The sequence below is a fragment of the Indicator indicator genome, chromosome 5, assembly GCF_027791375.1.
Source record: "Indicator indicator isolate 239-I01 chromosome 5, UM_Iind_1.1, whole genome shotgun sequence".
Lineage (NCBI taxonomy): Eukaryota > Metazoa > Chordata > Aves > Piciformes > Indicatoridae > Indicator > Indicator indicator.
In genome coordinates, this window is record NC_072014.1 from 44,117,972 (window position 1) to 44,131,628 (window position 13,657).

Here is a 13,657-nt window from a genome sequence, read left to right on the forward strand (position 1 = left end):
AAGCAGAGAAGATGCAGACAATAGCTGTGCAGACAGAGAATAGCTGTGCAGACAGACAATAGCTGTGCAGACAGACAGACAATAGCTTTTCCTCCTACTGACTACCAAAAGGGAAAAAAACCAAACAAACAAAACTATCCAATGTAAAAAGGACTCAGTTGTAACTGCAGGATCCTGGCCCCAGTGGGGCTGCCTTTGCCAGGTAAGCCAAACACCCTTTCAGTCCTCTCACCACCCACCTGCACTGAATGGTTTCTTTGCTGTAGCATTGGCCACATTGCTCATTTCAGTGATTTTGCCTCTGCTTCACTAATGCCTATTTTTGTAGATAATTTGCCCAACCCAGGAAGGACCAACCAAGCAATGTTTCTTTTTTAAAAATATATCTAGAAAGTTAAATCTTCCTTTGAATAGGAATAAACTTAAGGACTTCCCTGTCCACCCAAAAGAGGATAAAAATCACTCCTTGTGATATCCAGACTTACGCCACCTGCTGATACTTCCCTTGCTTAAGCAAGTATAAAGGCTTCTGAGGGGGAGGAGGAGGAAACTGAAATAAGTTGACAGCTCTTAGTGGGCTGTAGCTGATTGCACTGCTCAACACGTATCAAGAGTCACAGTCTCAGGCTCTACAAAGAGCAGAGAGTACCCAAGAAACCCAGGGCAGCACTTTAGCTTCCAACATGATCCACACCAAATGTGCATTCCCTAATTCATTCAATAAATCATCTTCAGGTTATGCCAAGTCAGTATTTTTTTTACAGTCTCTGCCAATCAGTGTTGGTCTTTCCATCCATGCAGGGGGATTTGGACATGTACAAAGTTTGCAGCTGAGCCAACCAAAGGCACCAAACATCCACAACACCTTCAGGCAGAAGCTTTCAAGGAGAGGCAGGAATCAGACAGAGCACAGGTCCCAGTGTGTCATGCAGCATCTTCATGCAGAGTAACAATGCTGTGGAACACACAGGGACCTCTTTGTGCCCTTAGGTCAATAAGAGGCCACTGTACACATTCAGTATGCCTCGCAGATGAGCCAAGTGCAAGTAGCTTGGGCATAGCACTTTTGTGCCTTTGTGCTGAAGCTTTGCTGTGTGTCAGCAGCTGACTTACCTGATTTGCCTTTATTTGCTTGATGGTTGGCTTCCAGAACAAACTAGTGTCAGGTTATCTGATTTGCTGTTGCCTTTTATCATCAATCACAGCTAAGCTCTAACTCCTTGTTTCCTTGTCTCCGTGCCTTCTTTTCACAGCTGTGCCTGCTGCTGACATTACAAAAGCTGTAAGTGTTGGGAAAGGTGATGGCAAAGGTGATTGGAACAGGAGCGAGGTTAAGCAGCCACCACAACCCTCAGAGGCAAAGGATTCTTCTGCAATTAAGAATGTCAACAGCAGTGGCAGCCATGGGAGGTATACAAGGTTATGACACCTTAGGGTGATGCACAAAATGATTCTTTCTGCAGAAAAAAAATAATTACATATTCAGAACTCACACATTCTACCAGCTTACCAGTAAAGATAAAGTACCTGGTTGTAATACAGCACAGGAAGAGCTAAAAATCCACAGCCCCCCTTGCTGCATCAGACTGTGGACTGCTGCTAAGCAGTTTGACAGGGAAGGGAGACATGGCAGCAATTGGAGTGGTCAGGCTTATGTAGAAATGCCGTCACATCAGAGGGAAAAGAAAATCACTCCGAATCTTAGTGATGACTGGAAAGCAAGGTGATGAGAATGACAGCTCATGCCAGCTTGCCACAGCCCAGGGAGGCTGACTCTTGATTCCAGCATTTGATGGGCAGTCACTGAATTAAGACTCTTCTGAGCGTAAGGGAAGATCAGCACTCGAAGTATGAACTTGTCTGTGGCAGCTCCTCTCCCAGGGGAAGGGCACTGCAGCACTCCCCACAGAGCTCACATGAGCCCTGCTCCAGCAAGCGTTGCACCTTCAGCTGATATTCTAGAGCAAGCAGGGACTGGAAAACTTGGGACTGTCCATTTCAGCTCTGTAGGGGTAGATGTAAAGGAGAAGAAGGGGGGTTTCACCTTCTTCTTTTAGATCTGTATCAGGCCAGCCAACACCTAAGCAGAACTTGCCTCTCGCAGGGATCCATTGTAATGCTGTAGGTAAGGTGCAAGAATAATGCTGAAAATACTTGAGGGTCACGATGGAGACCTGGCTGGAGTTAATTAAAAACATCTACAACCATCATTAAGGTTCTATTCATCATCTGTTCTGGCCACTATTAAAGGCTTCCCAGGCAGTTCCTGTGCTTGCTGCTCAGTGAGCTCATCAGTGATCAAGTGTTACCAGCCAGAGGGGTGTGGGACTGTGCACATGGCTCAGAGATAACCAAGGCAGGCTCCTCTCATACAAGGCTTGACACACGAAGGATGATTTCTAGATCAGAAACAGTGAGCTTGACAGGCAGGGTGCTGGAAGGGCTGATGATTACCTTCCAATTACAAAGCATCAAAAGAGTGTCAAATAATGCAGCTTCTCACTCAGTTAATCTTTCACTTACACTGAAAATTACAGTTTCTATATTATCCATGATGAATGCCAAACAACTTTGAGTAATAAACTTGAAAACATGTAATTAGACTACTAATAAATCTTGCTTTAACGAGAAACAGCTGTTGTGCTGCACTGTGCCTACAGGGCATTCTGGTGTTTGGCTCAAGGTTTGGGAACACTCTGCATTAATTAGTCTTTAAGAGAACAAAAACAGTCGTAAAGCTTTGTCTGGGCTCGCTTAATTTTATCTGTGCTTTTGGTGGATTCACAATGAACACATCTGAACCCTCTCCTTCTGCAGGCCAGGCAGCAGCAGTGCCCCATGCCACCATCTGTGCCAACAGGTCCTGTTCCCTGGCGTGTCCCTCTGTGGGGTACATCTGCAGGCGATGCCCAGCAGGGCTCCTTGGGAATGGCTGGATCTGCACCCAAGACCCCAGTTCAGGTACTCCTCCTTTCCAGAGTTTGCAGTGGCTCTTGCCTAGGAAGGCTGGAAGCAAATCTGAGCTAGTGTGGCCTCACAGCACAACATCCTTTGGAAGCAAGCATGGAAGGGCTTCTCTCTCACTCGTGCCTGCTGAGCAGCTAGCAGGTCTCATTTCAGAGGTACCTGGCTCTATGGTGGAAATTCAATAGGTTAACCACCTTGTGTACCACCAAGAGAGCTCTCAGCAGGAATCACCACATCTGTACTTCTGCCACAGCACTGGCCTAGGATTTCACAGCATCCTCAGGGGGCACAGAAGATGACACGTGCCAGGTGTCACCTGCTTGCCTCCTTCCCTAGTGCATCTGCTGCAAGGCAACAGCAAGCCGACCTGTGCAGATGGCAACACACAAAGTGTCATGCAAGAGGATCTATACCAAAGGCAACAGATAATTAAAGCATTTCTCTAGTACCATGCAGAGCCTGAGCAATAACCTTCCATGGGGAGCTCTGAAACTCATTTGGTCCCATTAATCTCCAAGGACTGATCACCAGCAAAGGTCCTTGGCTGTGACAAAGAAAAGCTGGGTCCTGACCTCAGGCAGAAAGTGGCAACAGCATAGCCACCACTCATCAGTTACCCAGTCCTGCTCTCTCAATGAGATTCTCCTCATTCACTGTAGGTTTCTCTAGGGACAGCCTGGATGGATGTCCTCTTTTTACTGCACAAGGATTTGCCAGGAGTCACATTCATTGCTTCATGATAGCAGTTCCTAGGTCAAATCCCTTGCTCTTCCTTCTAGATCTCTTAAGTATTCAAGACAGACTGGCTTGAAACCTGTCAAGTAGTTCCCTGACCTCTTGCACTTGACAAGCACATCTTCACTCCCCATGCTGTGTCCCAGTCAAGGACAGCTTCCTTGGGATTAGCTTTTCATGCACACTATCAGAGAGGAAGCAATCCTGCCCCTTAGTGTAGGTATCATCCAATCCTTTGGAGTTATACATTGATTTGAGCTTGTCCTCCCAATCTAAAGGTCACTAAAATAAAGCCAACATTTTTCTTTCCCTAGCAATGAGTATGTACAAAGTATTACTGAGCCTGTCAGAGTCACTGAGCCAGCTATTGATCCTCCTGTGACTTGGGGAGGCTGGAACAGCAGCTGAGCAGAAAACCCAAACAAACCATTCTGCATATAAACAGCCTAACAATTCTGCCATTGTCCAGAGCTGCACTTTGTCCTCAATGGGAAGATGGGATACACACTGCACACCCCAAAGGTCATTTGAATGCTGTTGAGCAGAATAGAGAGTGCACATCTGTAGGTATTGCACAGTGAATCAGGCAGATCTCCACCCTGCTCCTACAAACATCAGCCAATGACCTGGGGTGTATCTGTAAAGGGAGGTACAGACAGGAGCTGCCAGTTGCCATGATCCATACCTGTCATGCAGAACTCCAGGCAAGGTTTAAGAAGTGTACCCAGGCTCAGATCTGAAGCTGATGCATGCTTCTTTCAAAAGCAAGAGGCTAGGGGTTGCTTTTCTTTTCTCCTCTTGACTATGCAAACTGAGGCCAGGGATCTGTGCCTGCAATGTGGCTGAACACCAAGCTTGAGCACTTTGGGGAGGGAATGAAGAGAATTTTATTTTTTTGTTTCATTAGAACCTCACCTCCACTCACATCAATTATATCACACTATAAACACTGAGAATCTTGTGCCTCAAGGTTGAAGAAGAGTAGTCATTTGTTTTAATATTTAGAGATGGAAGCAACTGCTGCAGCTGTGTGTGTCCTAATTTATGGCCAAAGTGATCAGCTTAACTTCCTTTCCCATGTGCTTTGCTAGCTGAAGCAGAGGCATTGTACAGCACTCAGGAATAGAAGATACCAGACCTAAAAGAATGAACTTCCAGTTAAATTTCTGTACAGTTATGGATGATGATTACTGTGAAATCCTCCTGTTAATAGAACAGCTTCTCTGCATTGAAACCTGTGCCATCAGTCTTCAGATGAGACAGAACAAATCCTCTTCCCCTCGCCACAGCGCTTGCGAAGGTGCTGAGATTGAGTCAAGTCCGAAAGAAGAGCACATTTTCATCTAAAAATACTCTTGCTAATCCCTATTTTCTGATTTCATTGCATGCTTTTGACATGAAGTTACACTCAATTGTTGTGCTTTAAGGATTAAAGGATAAGTATTTTCTTCATACAGAAACCACAAAAGTTACCCAACTGCCTTTGTAGAGTACTGAGGAGAAAAAAAAACACCAGAAGAAAATTGTTTCCTACATCAGTGTTTGATGAGCTTCACCCCAAAGTCCTTCAGTTTTGATCTATAATCACCAAAGCACCATTTCCAGAGCACTGCCACATGAGAGGTGGCAATCTTCTGATGTTCTTGACCCACTGCAAACTGTGCAAGTCCACAGAGAAGTTTCTGAGCTCTCTGCACCTGCTCAGGGCCTCGCTCTGTTCTGACTGAGCTGTTTTACATGGCTCAGCCACCAGCAGTTTGCACCAGCTCAAATCAACCAGACTTGTTGCAACTGTTCTTAAAGTGCTCCAGATGAGTCTTAAGGAAAGAGACCACAAGTATCAAAGCCAATATGGAGTCATACATAAAGGGAAATTATTCTCTTTTAAAAAATGCATTCCCATATCAGAAGTAAAAAACTACCTCTGTCTCCCAAATCCATAGCACAGGGAACCTGCATTTTAAAAAACATTGACTGATAGGATCGGAAGTCCCTTAATCTTGCTGCCATTGCAGTAGAGAGGAAAGTCTAAGGAACTGCAATCTGCCCAGGCTTCCCTGAGCACATCTCACATTTGTTGAAGATACCTCTTACTTCTTTGTCAGATCTATTAAATCAGAGCAGTGCAGCATCATTGGTCACACTCTTGGCACAAAGAAAATGAAAATATCTCTGTGGGGGACGTGGTGATGCTACTGCAAGCTGCAGTATTCATTCTCATCAGATGCCACTGGTATTTCTCTGGACTGCTTCCATCACTCACAGCCACAGAGCTACCCATCTGTTGGTACTTCCCTTAGCAGGTCAGAGGTTGGTATCATCACAAGAGATTTTTTTTTCCTATTAGTAAATCAGCAATTTTGTCGGACAAAGCAGTGCCACATCCATCACCCATAAAACGTTTGTTCAGAGCCAGCTCTCTCTGCCTCTCCTGGTTTAGGGTGCTGAAGATCAAGGGAGAGGGTTCTGTTATGATCTCTGTTACCAACCTCTGCTTTTCTGTTCTGAACACCACTGCTGGCTCTGCTGCCACAGCAGCTAACATGCAGCACTGCAGACACTTGGCACTGGCCACACTTTGGTGCCTGCTGGCTGTGTTACGTTTGTGGGCTCTGTGTTCTGCACTGTGCCACTGTCTGCACCATGCTCCTGCATCCACTTTGAGTTTACATCAGAGACCTCTGTGACCTTCTCATTTGTGCCGCTGCTGGATCCACATCAAGGTGTGGATGTAAAAGGAGCACAGAATGTGTTGAGTTAGAAGAATGTCTGTGCTTAAATACTTAGGGCTCAGCCTAGCACCAGAGGTCAGTCTGAAGCTTTACATTCTTGACTTTTCCCTTTGAACTCACTGCTCTCATTATTAACATGCATCAATGATCACTGCCCCTGAAAAATAAACAGCCCCAGAAAGAGCTTTGGTTATCAACCCAAGGTTTCAGCTTGGAGCTAACTGCAGCAGGAGGCACCTCTTACTGCCTGGAACCAATCAAATGGTTCTACTTCAAGAGATGACTGAAGAACATAATGGGCTCCTTCCATCTCTTATCTAACAGAAGTGATGGATTTGCATTAAAAAGGGCAAGACCCAGACTCCATTCTCCCTTACACCAGCATGAATCATAAGCGACTCCACAAATGAACAGCATTACCCTAACAGAGCCAGCCCAGCACTGCTCCTGAAGACATGTCTTCAAACCTGTAAAGGCAGGCACACCCCACACAGAGCTTTGAAATGCCCAACCTCTGTGTGCCAGCAGGTTTAGGTTAATTGCACACACCTTCAGGAGTCAGAGGGTGCTTTGCAGTGCCTAACTAATTCCTCTTGACATGGTTTATGCAGTGAGTTACAAGGCCTGCTTGGAAGCAGGGGTATTTTGATGCTGCAGACATTAGCTGTGAAGCTGCCTGAGATCCTTCCAAAGAAGGCACAACAGAAATGCCAGACAATTAGTAAATATCACTCTGGTTTGCCTCTGTGTGGGAACAGCTCTCAGCTATTCTTGTGGGATCCAGGATGAGGAAGCTTTGCATCTCCCTGGCTTCCAGCTACTACCTCTGACTTAGGCCACTGAAAGTCTGTCCACAATTCATCTGTGACATTTATGGTAGACACTGCCAGTTCCTTCCACAACCTGTTTCAGTGTCTCTAGTTAGTGTATTTCAGGACAAAATGTCCCCTTTTTTCAGAATGGGCAGTTACAATGTAATGAAGTCTCCTGCAAGAGGCTCATGATGAATTGGTGCCTGAAGTGGTGTTAGAAACGCCACAAAAAGGCATTCTAAATAAATCTGGACTCCTGAAGGACATGGCTTTGCAAATGGGATACCAGCAATCCTCACCCAAGGCCAGGATCATTTGTGACCCTTTCCTACCCTCTGACTATGTAATTGCCACTGAAAATCCACTCCTGTCCTCGTCAAGATAGAAAGGGAACCTTAGAGCCTTCCTAGTGGCTTCCTCCTCCTTAGGGAGACCTAATGAAATATTAACTGTTTTCAGACAAATCTCAGCAGAAGCCTCTGTGGTTTATGCTGTGACCCAAACATAACAACTAAAGCAGGCAAGGTAGGAAGAATATGTTCAGATAATGTAAAAGATAAACGGTTCCCAGGTTCACTGATCCATATCCTCTGTCAATCCAGAGTTTGTTAAGTGCTTCCAGTACAGATGATATATTTAGGAGATGATGCAGCTCAGCAATAGAAGACCAATGAAGCCCAAGCCATAAAACCACTAGGGAAGAGGACTCAGCTATGTGCCATGAATAATATTTACATTAAATCAGAACATCAAGTCCAGATTACATTTTTCTCCCACCAAGAATGTGCCACCTCTTGCTAAGCAATCAATGTGCCATCATGACTTTTAAGTGATACTAACAACTCAGTCTCCAACAAACACTCTCTGGAGCATACAGACCCCGTAGGTTTTTTCTGTTGACAGGACAGAGAGCAAGATTATCTCCTCTTAAAATTTCCTAGCTCATTTCATCATCTAGCTATAACAGCACACAGCTTTTAAAGAGAACCAACCCCGTTTCCCACAAATTGGTGAGATTGCTGTTTTGTTAGAGCCACTTAGGAGCCCTTTAAAAGTGTGAGTAACTCACACTGTACCAATACCAGGGGCACATTAAAGCTGTGGGGAAGTTTTGCTGCTAACTGCAAAAGCAAAGCAGGAGCTGAAAAGAAAGGACTCATAAGCAAAGCAAAGCACAGTCCAGGGAGGGAAAACCAGGTGTGAAATACACAAACTCCTCACTGCTCAGGACACAGTTAGGAGACCTTGCGGTTGTTGATGAGCAGGTACCCACAGATGGGGTGGCACTCATGGCACTTGCAGAACAAGGTGACATTCACCACCAAACCAGGTGAAATTCACCCCCAAAAGAGCAAGTTCACTTCTGAAGGGACACAGCCACAGCCTGCAGCTAACACAAGCCAGCTGACCCTCTGGGATGCAGGAGAAAAGAATCCTCCTGCTGATAAATTATGAGATTAAGAACTTCACAGAATAGCCCAGACTGGAAAAGGCCTCACATGATCACCTGCTCCAGCCTTTGGTTTCTCAGATTTACCTTGACAAAAATGCAAATCACTGTTTCTACAGGGCATGGGGGTGGAACCACACACTGGAGAGCATCACCAGACCTCCCTGCTCTATCAGTGGTGCAACTGGTGATAAAGAGATGATAAATCTCTTAGATTACTAGAAAATAACAGTTCCTGCTAAGAGTTTCTCCATGCTAACATACACTGCTGATAGTACTTACAGAACATTGTCTTCAAAGTCTAGATTTGAATCAAGATATTCGTCTATGACTAATGCAATACCTCACAGGAGAGGTAAATCTTCAGCCTTCCTCCTTTCTTCTTTCCCAAATGCCTCCGTATATCTGGATGAAAAAACCAAAAAACCAAAAAGGGACGTGTTAGCTCTTTATGTCACAACATTGAATCTCTAGGTGACCTCAGCTTGCTTCAAAGTTCTTGCTGAGTTCAAAACAATAATTCCCATAATATCTCCTCAGAGTCTGAGAGAGGAAGAAATTAAACACAAACCTGTTGCTAGCCAAGTGCCACTATCAAATCTCTGCTTGTTCCTTCTAAGAGGACACTACAAACATCAAAGCAAGCCTCATGACAGGAGTGTCCCCAGCATACCACCACACAGTTCAGAGGGCAGAAGTCAGCTCTGCCAGGAGCTGATGACACCAATTGCAGGGAGCTGTGGCAGGCTACAGCCATGAAGGAGCTGTGGCACTCCCAGCCTGTGCTGCCCAGGTGGGAGAAAGGCTTCCCTAAGGAGCTGTGGCACTCCCAGCCTGTGCTGCCCAGGTGGGAGATACACACCACTGGTCACTGCCAACCTGTTGGCACCAGCCACGAAGGCCTTTGCTTAAAGTGGGTGCTAACCAATAAAGCTGAGAGCCTGGGGGAGTGTGATTATTTGAAACTGTCTTTTTAATTTTTTACCTTGCAAAGTTCAAAACAGAGAAAGTGAAAGAGTATAAATAAGTCAGTATTGGGTGCAAGAAAGCAAAATAACAATTGTTCTAAACACTTCCATTGGATAGATAGAAATGTTTAAGAACTATTACTCAAAACAAAGTGGGCACTCTGCACATTCTGCGTTCGGCAGTGGGGGCAGTTGCTGGGCTGTCTGGCTGCTGTTTTCTTCTTCTTCTCTTCTGGCTGAAGATAACACAGACTGACCTTGGCAGCTAAGTTAACAACTTTCTGCTCTAACTAACTCTGCTTTCTGTCCAAGGGAGGTCTGGGGGGCAAGCTCCTGGGAGGGGGAGGCCCCTTTGGGAAGGGTCTCCTTTGAGGGGAAGCAAAGGGAGATTGGTTGTGCTTTTCTGTTGATTGTATATATTTGTAAATGTTGTGAATTTTGTATATTTGTACATATTCATTACATTTCATCATAGATTGTAGATTCTGCTTTGTAAATACAGCTTTCATTTGCTTCCAGACTGGGCTAGCCTGGTTATTGTCGGTGGGGGGGGGGAGGAATTTCAGCTCACACTGACACAGGGAGGTACCCTCCGGAAATTGACTGCCAACATTCCTTGCTTTTTGTTTTCTGTGTTAGAAAGGAACTACAGAGAGGTGTCAGTCCAAACAGCTGGAATTGTGGAGAATTCCCTAAAAGCACAATTTCACTGAGGGTATTTTTATCTGCCCACATCCAAACAGATTCCTTACTGGTCTCTAGCAAGGCACAGTTCAGATTGTTTCATGACTTTCATATGTAAAGTAACTCATTTTATGTGTTTACAGCCCCAAACAACACAATTACAGTTTCAGACCATTTACTTCAAGCAACTACAAGGAGAATTGCAGTAAACTATCCAGATTCAAGCTATTTTGGCTTTGAACCAATATTAAGGATTTTCTTTTGAAGAAATGTTATGAACTTTCTTTATCATCTCTTTTTACAGCTCTGAAGGATTCTACAGAGATGTTTCAGAGCATTAGACAGGGATGCTGTGGAGATGATCTGTCTTGATTTAGCCTGTCATGCATGTTGCTGTCAACCTGGTCAAGCCATCAGAGACTCTGAAGGCCCACAAGGCATCGGCAGATAAGGACACTGCTTCTATTAATATTTCCATCCCTCGCAGTGCTGAGAAGTAAAATACACTGCCATTTCCTGAGCAGAATATAGCATTTTGGTGTATGAACTCCATCTTAATTCTGCTGCTGAAATAATGCAGCTGCAGGCTCAAAGAATTGGAGAAGGTAGGACACAAAGCAGAGAGGTAAAAGTTCAGACCTGAGAGATGGACAAGGCACAACAAAACAGCTCCTAGGGGGCTGGGGGTGGGGGGGAGGGGGGGCGGTGATCCACAGTGCTTTGAAACACAGCAGTTCCTCTCCTCTGCTTCCTGTTTTGTTAGATGGATGTTCAGAGAAAAGCACAGGAAGAGCACTTCTGAAAACTGCAGCAGAGAATGGGCCAGAGCCAAGGAACATAAAGAGCACAGGGAGAGGTCTAGGAACAAAGCAGCAGGAGGAGCAAGGTCCTGTGCGAGGGGTGAAGGCACATCAAGCAAGTTGAGTTTTTCCAAACCCTAGGAGAGAACTTTTCAATTAAATTCTTAAGTGAACTGGAAGGTAGGAGAGGTGTTTGAGCAAACACTGTTTGTTTGTAAAAACGAGCTAGTTTGTGAATTTCCATACACAATACAAAAAAAAACCCACAAACAAACAAACAAAAAAGGATACCGATAAAGAAAAAGATTGATAGAGGGGAAAGCAAACCCTGCTTGGGGAGCAGGCTCAGATCTTTGCCATCAGTAATTCTTACATCATTTTAAAACACAATGTCTCTGGTGACCCTGATGGTGAAATTTCTATTGAAAACTTACAGAAAGCATTAGGAAAGTTAAAACAGTCAAACCCACCCACTGAACCAAACCAACCCAATTCACAAACCAACCTAAGCTGTATGAGTGCCCCAACTCTTTCAGGTTTTGCTTGCTTGCTTGGTTGTTGCTGTTGGTTTTTTGTTAATCTTTTAATCATAATTATTTCTATTGAGAAAAAAAAAGTTTTATGAATAGAAAATCTTTTGTTTAAGGAAAGAACTATACCTAAGCAAAATCTTCCCAAGGAGATGGTTTGGAATTTGTTGGCTATGGATGGGTTTATCATTGTGTATTCCTTGAGATAAGGCTGAAAACATTTTTCTGACATGCAATATGATTTCTGTAATCAGGAATTGTTTGCTTCCTTACCCTCAGCCCCCTGTTTCTTTGAAATGCATCAGTTCATGAATGGAGGTGTTGGTTTGTTCTGAAAACCTTGAGGCAAATGAACTAAACAGGGATGCAAGCAAATACAAAAGACCTTCAATGCAACAGAAGCGAGCATACCACCTCTTCCCAAGGCAGTATTTTCTCATACACTCACAGGATTTCAAGATTCCAGAACTGGAAAAGGGCCTCACTGCTGGAATCCAGGGAGACTGATAAAGTTTAGCAGGGGAACGGTCTGGAGGTCCCAGGGCTTCTGCTCCACAAAAAGCAATGCCTTAGAGCAGAATGAGTTTGTTTCATGCACACAAACCCAATCTGCCTTGCAAATGATGAATGGTGTTACAGAGCTGTGTGTGTGCAGCTGCAGCCACCTTGGACAGCCAAACCCAGCTGCAGCTGAGGAACAGCTGCAGTCAGCTGAGTACTGTAGGCTCCGAAGGATATTCCTATTGCTCATGATTTTGTTAGGTGAAGGGGAAGAAAACCACTCAGCAGTAACATCAGCAACACAATCTCACTTTCTATCAGGCTGAAACACAGCTGAGGGACAGTGAACTCCATGTTCACCTTGTAATTTACCATTAAAACACCAAGGGAGTCAATTTACCCATCACAGAAGCAGTGCTTTGGGAGCAGAATTTTCACTCGGGGGCTGAGCAGGAGGGTCCAGAGCTGTGTGACAGCTTTGCTGATGTGCTGACCTGGCTGATGTGAGGCACACTGGGTGCACAGCCTGCTCACTCTGCTAGCCCAGCACAAGTCTGGCAGGGGCCTCCTGTCTGCCTGCACACATCTAGTGGCTTACACACAGCTTTGGGATTTGCTAACTCCACCTCTGGGCACCTCTGACTGAAAAGTTACTGCTCATATCCTCTGCTCCCAAAGTGAGGTTTAGCTTTTGCCTGTGCCTGCTTCCAGTGTGTTGTGTGCTCCTAAACCCTTTTTAACACGTTTTGCTTTTCAAGTTCTGACACAGACCCTTAGAATTAACATGATCCTCTTCACAAGCATCAGCAGCTCCCAACTTCAGTTCCTGTTTACATTGATAGGATATCCCACACTCAAGGAGTCTTTAAAGTGGTTTTGTTTCTACAAAAGTAATCTTGGAAGTGCAGCCTTTATCAAAGCTGGGAAGGCAAAGCTGCACCTCACGTAAAGGACCTGAGGGATTTCTTTTGTTAGTCACGGCTTGTGACTCAGGATGGACAGCAGTGACTGGGAAGTCCAGCCAGCATCTGAGTGTGGGGAAACTCTGGATGCTTAAAGGCAAGGAAGAGAGAAACAAAGTTATATTTCTAAATGTTTGGGAAAGGGACTTGTTAGGATATGCTTGGATGGTGAACCAGAAGATTTAGGATTTAAACACTCTGGAGAAGAAAGTTATGCCAGAACTTAAGCAAATAAAATAGCAGATTAAGAGCTGGTGCAAAACCAGAATTTTCCCAGAGCTTCCTGTTGACAGCTGCTCCATCTCCCCCTTCTCACCAAGAAAATACAGGACAAAACACTGGCATGGGGAAGTACAGAGGGAAATGGGGTGACCCTTAATACTCCAGTAACAAGGCTTCTTACACCAGAGCAACTTTTGTATTCTTTCTTGACCTTTCAAATTAGGTTTCTGAGCTGGTCTGTGTATCAAATTTTAAATCATAGAATCACAGAATTGTTGGGGTTGTAAGGGACCT

General features: G+C 44.7%; 1 pseudogene; it reads left to right on the plus strand.

Annotated features, from left to right (window-relative positions):
- LOC128967230 (von Willebrand factor D and EGF domain-containing protein-like) overlaps positions 1–13,657 on the plus strand; it is a 193,543-nt pseudogene that overhangs the window by 128,465 nt on the left and 51,421 nt on the right.